The sequence below is a fragment of the Larus michahellis genome, chromosome 1 (assembly GCF_964199755.1).
Source record: "Larus michahellis chromosome 1, bLarMic1.1, whole genome shotgun sequence".
NCBI lineage: Eukaryota > Metazoa > Chordata > Aves > Charadriiformes > Laridae > Larus > Larus michahellis.
The window spans coordinates 4,602,211-4,611,529 of NC_133896.1; positions in this window are offsets into that span (position 1 = coordinate 4,602,211).

Genomic DNA, 9,319 nt, shown 5'->3' on the forward strand with positions numbered 1-9,319 from the left:
TTTTAGATAGATCCCATTAGCTACAGCCAAGCCGCTCTGGGTTATCATCACCTCTGCTTGCCGCAGATGAGACAAAGCACAACACTGAAACATTCACTGCAAAACTAGATATATCCCAGGGTGGAAATCCAGTAGCATCTTCTTTCAAGTAATTAATCAAGGGACCAAAGAAAATATGCACAAAGAGCAAATTAAGTCATTGTGGATTGGTCATGCCTGCAGAAAATAAAACTGTCGAGGAGGCTGTTTCTTATGATGGCTGGGATTATTTATAGCTGCGCTGTCTGTAGGAGCTGATCTGAGCAGGCAGGGAGCATAGCAGGGGCTGTGGCTGCTGGGAGAAATCAGCTGTGTTTAAGTAAGGCTGGGAGAGCAGGCAAAGTCAGGCAGGATTCTTCTGGGTGAGCTTTTTTCAAGCTGAAAATGTTGGTTTGTCAAAAATTGAAGCTTTCTGCAGCAACATGCCAGGCTATGTTTACACTGGCAAATCAACAGGGTCAGGACAAGGGCTGTGACCGTCCGTGGTGTTTTGGTGTGTTCTGTGGTGTGGTGTTGACCTGGGCGAACTGGGGATGGCATGTCTCAGGAATGGCTCCTGGATGCAGCCACTCTATACCCACCACCCAGGCTGGGTATTTGCACGAGCTGGGCGGTTCTCCCGTACAAAGGGACTCTCCTAAAATAAATCAGAGTTCTCTAATTAGCTCCTTATTTGAGGCACACTGAGCAAGATCTTGACTACAGATGCAGTCCATGGACCATGGGATTTTGCGGATTATACCTACGGGGTCTGTGAACACGGCTGAGGGCAGCAGCCTGCTGTCAGGAAGCCATCATCCCTCTGTTAAGGGTGAACTGGAGAAGACTGGGAGCAGCTGGGTAAGGAACAAAGAGGGGGCCACGTGAATGTGGTGCACACCATGACCAGGCCATGCACAGCCCTGGGAAAGTCCCAATGCTCAGAGTGACACTCCATCTCAACGGTCGCATCCTCACCACTTGCGTGTGGAAGGGGAGAGCTGTGGGAAACCACCTGTTTCTCAGGGTTTTGGGGCAGAGGCAGAGGATGGTTTCACCTCAGCTGCACACCAGCTCTGGTTAGCTGGGAGGGTGGGCGAGCGGTGCTGCTCCCCAGCTGGCATTTTGCATATCTCCATGGGGGACGTCTCCTTTGGAGGTCATCACCCTGTGGAGCAAACGTGACAAACCTCCGTGCTGTCCTTGCCTCTGTGGCCCCCTCCATGCTTGAACAGCAGCCCCCAGATAAAAGTCACGGCTGGGGTCGTTGACTGAAAGCTGCCTGTTGTGCTGGTCTCTGAGCCCGTATGTGTGTAAATCACCCTAAGACAGGTCTGTCCCTTGATGCATGGAAAAGTTGTATTATTATTATTTTTACTATTACTATAATTATTCTTGTCATTGTTACTATTACTACTATTATTATGTCTGGAAGTGCCATATGGTCATCCAAGCAATTCAGGAGCCAGGAGGTCAGAGGAGGATCCAGGCTGCACAGTGGATATTCAGAATAACTCTGCTGGAGCCCACAGCCTTTATTTGGTTTCTTTGTCCAGGAAGGATCCGAGAAAAGAAGTGTTAAACTGTTTCTTTTCTCATCCTCTGGGATACCCAGGCACAGTTCTCCCATCCCTGGGGGGATAAATTCCTGTTGTAGCCTCTAGCAACAGTCATGTACCTGTCTGGATCTCCAGTAATTTGAGCAAAGGATGAACCTGTATGGGGAAGACATCAAAACCCAGGGCTTAGATGTGAAGTCCATCTCCAGGGCATCTCCCAAAAGACAGCCAAGGTGGAAACACAACCTCCCTGCCTTCCAGAGCCAAGGTCCCCCTTCTACCCCCATGGTCCCAGTTATGGATTTTTGTCAATCCTGAAACTTGGCATTAAGCAATCCTGAGCAAACAGTGTTCCCATGGAGCTCATTGACCTTGTGCTCTCACCTCACTCCAGTCACTACCTTCTAGTTTAGGATTTGCCCAGATGGGGGGATTGCAACAGAAGTCACGTCATCAGACGAGGCAGATGATGGACCAGTGGAGTCCCAAAACACAGGGGAACCTGAAACTGGTGTCCAAACTGGATATTTACCCTGTCTTTAGCTTTTTGACGTTGCATTTATTAGTGCCAGTGCTTTGATTTACAACCTGTGCCTCGCCTGGCAAAAGTTTGCAGCTTCTTTTGGAGCTGGTGACCAGAGTTTAATTGTTGCATTGCCTAACTCTCCACCAAACTGGAAACAGTTAGCAGCCGCCAGCCTAAGCAATAAGGCTGTTTGTCTTCAGGTGCATTTTGTCCATCCGTTTCTAATAAAGCCTGTAGAAAGCATGTGGGGTTGGCTCCTCCCTTGAAGGAGACTCTGAAGGCAGACAGAGGCTTTGAGCACAGTGGTATTTAAAGCCGTGGGTTTCCGCCAGTAAATGCGGTCCTCTCACATGTGGTGAGTGGAAGAAGTGACTGAGATTTGCATCTCTGCCTGGCGCTGGCTCAGAGATGAGAAGCTGTAAGTATAGGGGAAGAGGGGAAGCAAGGGGGAGGATGTCACCACGCGTCACTGATAGCCATTTCCAGTAATCAGTGTGAGCAGCACGCTTTGGCAAAGCTCGTGGTTAATTTACCACCAAGAAGATGTTGGCTAGCTCTCCCACGGCTTGATCACAGGGCTTGAGGTCTCCTTTTTCTTCTCTGCTGTTCACCAAAGAGAGGCAACCGGCAGCATTGATCTTATGATCCATCTCTACATGTGATCTCCTGGTGAGAAGGTTTCTTCCAGTTAATTCACTTCAATTGCTGGTGTGGCAGAACTGCTGTCTTGGTCCTGGATGGCTGATGACAGGCATTGCTGGACCTGGATTTGGTCCAGCCCCAGCTACCAGTGCCCCAAGCCTGAATTGCATGAGATGGGTCTCAGGTGCTTCGAGTTACCTGCAAGGGGGCTCCCAGCACAGTTCCTTCTGGCTTTGTTCAGCAAGCGGGTTTCAGAGGTGCCAAATATCCTGACCTCTCTAGTACCTCCAAGGACACTGGTGCCTTGGGAAACTCCAGTCCTCAAGTCAGTAAATTACAGGTGAGGCCAATTAAATTATGAGGGCATTGCCTAGAGGCAGACCAAGAGGCAACCAATGTTGCACCAGACCTTGCATGGATGTGGAGATGTAGGTAGACCCTTGCTATACTGAATTAACAATCCAGAAGGTTTTATGCAGAGCCCAGAGGCCGTGCACTGGGAAGGCAGTGTGGGTGGGAGGGGAGGAGATGAGGAACCAAACGATACCCGTTGTTTAGCTGCATAAATCGAGCCAATTCCTTGCCAGCTAGTGTTTGCTTTGTAGAATGTGCTGGGAACGCTGTTCGTTAGTTATGCAAAGGTGCGTGATTATGAAAATAAAGTCTCAGATAAACCAAACTAGCCTGTCATGAGGTCCACAAAAAAAACCAAAAAGTGTTTAGAGAGATGCAAAACCCGCCCTCTACTTGGAGCGCTGAAGCTGGGAGAAATGGCATGGTTGCTAGTCCAGGACTGTGCATCAAGTCCTATCTGATCTCCCAGACATTGCACCGGCTCCTTGTCTCCTCCTTCTCTTGCCCAAGGGGTGTTTTGGCTTCTGCACTGAGCAAAGAGAAAGGCATATGTGACCTAAATCAGGTTTTACTTCTGCGCACATCCCTCCAGCTTGAGTAAACAGCAGAGGATGTGACTGAGAGCACATACGGTACCTCATCAACGCCTCTTCTCCGCTTCAGGTTCTCTTCTCCCTTCCCCAGAGGTGAGTTTGACTCATTATGCATTTTAGAGAGATGCTTCTCCTTTCCCCACACCGCTCATTAAACCTCCCTGATCAGCCGCTCCCCTGCCCACCTCTGCAGCTTTTGTTGTTGCATGGAGTAGCATTGTCCAACAGGACCTACCTCCCAAGCCAAACCCCACTGGAGGGGTGGGAAAGGACGGGAAAAACCCTGGAGACTGACAAAACAAACACAAAAAAAGGCTCACTTGATCAGCCTGAGTGCCAGCCCCACCCTGGGGTGTGGGATAAACATGGGCAAGTATTTATTCATCGCCACTCAGCATCCAAATATTTGTTTCTCTTTGTCACACACTCACATTCTCGCTGCCCGCCAGATGCTTTCTTTTGCAGCAAAGGTGGGCACGCTTCTGTCTGCAAAGGCAGGCGAGGAAAGAGATCCCGCCTGAAAGATCCGCGATAAATGAGCTAGGATTTCTGGCAATTTGATGTCCAGATGCACAAGGATATTTCTTTTTGGATACCTGAACTTCCACCTAAACAGTCTTCCTCACCACACATTTGTGTATCTATTTACATTCATGCGCTCACAATTTTTTACATATGCGTGTGTGTATGCTTATGCGTTTATGCATATATGTACATCTATCCACCCACATTCACCTACGTATCACTACACAGTGCTGGAAATGATAATCTGGATGCCATGCCATTAATAATGCATAAATCTGATGTTTACAGAAGTGATTACGTGGCACATGATGCTATTTTAATCTTTGCATACACACATATACATCTTTTCTCCATCTGTCTAGTTATGAGCATGCCAGTATATAGGTGTGCTTAACAACATTGTGTTCTTATACGGGAATGTGGATGAGTTAAGTTAGCACACAGCACTGGTTATCTCAGCCAGAGTAAATGTCAGCAGAATCATTAAATTAAAAATCATATGCCTCTGGTATTTGGCTGAATCAATATGAACCTGATGCATGCATCAATGTCCTGATGATCTTGATGTAATTTCAAGAGTGAAATGTCCTTATATGACTAAATAGGAAAAGTTCCTGATTGACCCCATGACCACTAAAGTGCTTCACCCACTGATAGAGTGAATTAGGCTGGAGGTAAAGCGTGGAGGTGTGGCACCTGGGAGAAAAGCTTTCCGTCATGGTGAGCACAGGCAACACGTGAGTGATAACTACCCTTTGATCTGTCCCAGCTTTATGGATATTAGGGGAAGTGTCTTTAGGGCAAGTGAGTTCGAAATGTTGACCACGGCGATTAGATAAGGGTGTTTAGCGAGAAGCTTAATTTCCTGCTTAAAATGGCCATGATGACCTGCGATGTGATGAATAACGATGATGGGCTGCTAGAGGCCAGGGAATGGACCCCAGGGGAAGGGTTTTTTAAATATCTTTAAGGATGTAAAAGGGAGGGGATTTCCCAGCTAATCCGAGTACTTTACAGAGCTGGGATTTTACCCAGAAGTGATCCTTGGGGCGATTCCCCATTGCCCTGGTGAGACTCATGAATTTGAACTGGTAACTCAGAGAAGCGTTAAAGGCAACACAGAGATTCTTGTTCTGGCCCAAGTCAGGCTGCCTCTGTACCCATAGGTAATTAAGGATGTGTTTTGTCCTTATCAGTGACAATCTACTTTTATAGTCTTGATGACAGACTTTACTGAGATGTCCCACTGCAGCACCTGCAAGATGCTTCAGTGCCCACATTGTGGTTTAAATTCAAGAGAAAGCTGGGTGATGCCCAGCTCCCAGCGAAAGCAGTGGGCGTGATGCTCACTTTAGACAAAAGTGACATAAATGTCCATGTGCTGTTGACTCCATTGACTGGATAGGGAGCTGGGATTAGGCAGCCCTGGAGATCTGTTCTGCTCTCTGTGTTTTTAAGATGGGTAGAAGGCACAACTCATCTTAGTCAGACCAGAAAGTGGTTCAACATAACACATGCTTCACCTGAAGTCATTTTCCCACTGCTCATTGCTGTGGGTGCCTGTAAATATGCTGTTCTTCCACTGGCAAACCTACCCACCAGTGGAATAGACAAAAATTTGCATTTTCGACCTAAGAAACCTGTGTGGTCCCAGAGCCAAACCACCATAGGGTACGGTGCTCCTCCAACCATACCACGTGTACATCCCCTGTTACATCAATGGCTGAGGGAGTACCTTCATCTACACTTTTCCTGAAACCATCAGAAGAACAGGCAGGGAAGCCTGGGAGGTCAAGGTAGTTTTTTCAGTCAGGTGTTACGTTCCAGTTAAGATACCGCGTGTTCTGTCAGATAAGAGGAGGTACAATGGCTCCTGACCTGAAATCCCTCAGCACAGGCTGTCGCAAGTTCCCAGCGGTCTCCTGGTAACAGTGGCAGAGAGTGGCTTGGAACTGACTTGCAGCACTTCTGTAATTGGAGACACACCTCTGAAGCTATAAATGTAATTGCATCTCAAGAGATTACTGAGATCAGAGAAAGAAGGCCATTAGCTGCTTTGTGACCATGTTGAACCCTCCAAATTGACTATAGCCCAGCCTATTGAGAAGGGGTTAGACATAGCTGCTGCCCAGAAACAGGGTTCTCCTGTGGTCCATGCCTTGCTGACATTTTTATACTCCGAGTTAGACCCTTTAAACACCACCCACAGTGTGTGATCCCACTTTTGGTAACAGTTTCTCTGACCTCAGCCTAAGTCAACTCCTGCTCTCCACTGAACACAAAAAGTGGCCCAGATTTCAGTGACAACATCTCCCTCTGTCCTTCTGTGGTGGTTTCACTGCAGAAGGGGAGCAGAGGGGGAGAAGGCTTTTTGGGAAGCCCTACAAGGTGGGTATAGGTTGACCAAGGCTCCTTGGTATGCTCCAAGGCCTTCAGCGCCATCTACTGCCATGCTAAGTCTTGACTCCCTTATCATTTCTCCAGGAATGGGTTTAGAGGATACTTTCAGGCTCGTAGGGTGGGGATAATTAGTAGCTACATCTATTGCCCTGCTGTTCTAACGGACTGAGCACAAATTCAAAAACATGCTAGTGTATGGAGACAAAAACCCGGTGCTATTGCCCTTAAAAATGCATACAATTAGGCGCAGAGGAACACTTACTCCTAATAGCTGAGATACTGAGATCCATACAGGTGGGGAGTAGGACATACCCTCTCTTTGAATTGCTGGAACTTCTGTGATAGTTTCTCGACAGCTGAGACACAGAACCATAGTGAGGAAGAGAGACTTTCTTTGTATTGTCAAAGATGAACATCATACAATTCAAATCATTGGCTATTCTCACCCAAAATCAAATCCCCTTGCGGTACACATCAGACTTCCCCATCTTTCCGCATTACTCACCAAGCGCACCCAGGTCCTCGAGAAAAGCAATCCCATGGATGGGTTTGCCTTTGCCCGAGGCAGGAATAACCCAGACTGTTTTCCCCAACAAATTTTTTATGTGCACTACAGGGACTTTATCCCCTTCTACAAAGCGCAAGAAAAAGCAAATACTTAACAACTATTATCTGACAATGAACAAAAGCCAGGCAAAGGATAATAACTGTGAGCGATGGTGCTGTTCTTTCTGATCTGCTTTTGGCTATAGGATGTTCTTCACTGTCAGCATAAAATTACAAAGTGGGGGTTGAGTAGACCATTCAGTGAAGGTCAGAGGGAAACAGAGATAGACCAGCTATCATTTTGGGTTCATTGACCCGTCTGCAACCAGATTCAAAACATTCCTCGCATTAAGCAGTAAAGAAATGTTAGATAAACATGTGATAGAACAGGTGTGGTTGAAGCAATGTACGTCTCTATGCCATGTTCTAATCTCAATCAGCTTGAAGCAAATCAGATTAAATCAGTGAAGTTCCACTGAATTTTCAGCCCCTGTATTAAGCACAGAACTTGGCTCTTTCTGCTCTTCCCAGGTAGAAGAACGTAGAAGTTCAACAGCTCTGCCCAGCCTACAAAAGATCTAATTTATGGAGCAAGACAGTAAGTCACCATCCATGTGAGAAAAGCCTTGACTACCAGCCGCAAAAACCATCTTTTTAGCCATTTGGGAGCTGGGGTCATCCTAAGGCATTCTGTGGGGTATGTTCCTCCCCTGCACTCTCAGGTGGTAGTAGTTCAAAATACACATGCTCCTCTCTACCTGCCCAAGAGCCTGGTTATTGATTTTACAAAGTGAAGACCCAAAATCAAGTCTGTTCAACTTTGCTTCTTCTGTAAGTGAAGCCAAAGGCCATGCAGAAGCTTCAGCATCTTCCAGTCCTCAGCAGTCCGCACTCTAGACAAGGGAGAAGATGAACCACAAAGTGTAAGTGTTTCACATCATCTGTAAAGCTATCATAGAGCATTTTAAGGGTTTCAATGTAATGTAAACGAGAGGACTTGGGCATCTTCTGTATAGCATCTGGTGTAAGCAACAGTATCTGGGGCTCCAGAAAACCCATAAATCATCTTTTAGAAGAACTTGCCCTTATTTAAGGAGTACAAAGCCTTCCAGATGCATAAATGACTGATCCCAGCTCAGCAACATCTTTTGCTCCTGTGTTTGCCAATGGCCAAGGAGCTAATGTACATTTGTTTGCATTTAATTCTTCTGGTTGGTGAAACCATTATTAGGAACTGGGATCAGTCTCAGCTAATGAGAGGGTGCTGTGGGATGGCTCTAAGTCACAATTTTGACAAAGCGTGTACATTCAACTTTAAATACCTCTTCTGTGATCCTTGAACAAGGCAGGAAATCCTACAGGTGCCTTGGACTTCATCTAACATCTTGGTTGAGAGATCTGGGAACTGATTTCAGCACGCTCCCACACCAAATGCTTTGACTTTCCCAGGGTTTGATATGCTGTCAGATCCTCTGGGACCTGGAAAATAGAAGGAAGCAGCTTTTGAGGAACTTGTAACCCAAAACCAGGGGAGATTTTGGAGGAAAAACTGAAAACTTGAGATTAAAACCAGTTTGCTACTAACAGTCATCTCAGAGTTCTTGTGGTCTGGGAGTTAAATACAACCTCAGGACCTCTTGCATGCTCTTCTAGTGAGGATTTGATCAGCCTTATTCAGCATTGTTGTAAGGAAAGGAGTAGATATTGGGAGGTTCCCATTAATGAAGGTTCAGAACATAGCCTAGCATAATTGCAACTTAAATGCTTCTGCTGAGCTCCAGCTGGTGTTGATTTGTCACCAGCCTTCTGCTGCAGATGGTTGGGTAAATTAGGCATCCTTTGTATAGCAACCTGCAGGCTTTTTCCAAGAAAAACAAACAAAAAAACCTCAGTGTGGTTTCTGCAGGAATGAAACTCCGGTTGAAACACGGGCTTTGTCTGTCTCCACTGAAGAGCAGTCCCATTGACCACTTCTACAAAGGGCATGAGTAATGAGGACTTCTCTCAACCAGAGATAACCTCCTGAAAAACTATGATTTTCACCAAATTCTTAGCAGCATCTCTTCTAGCTAACATGCTTGCATTGCTACTCCTGGCAAGCTGAATGGTAGAAGAAGAGTACGTTTGTGCACACACCCAAATTCCTAGTGGGCATC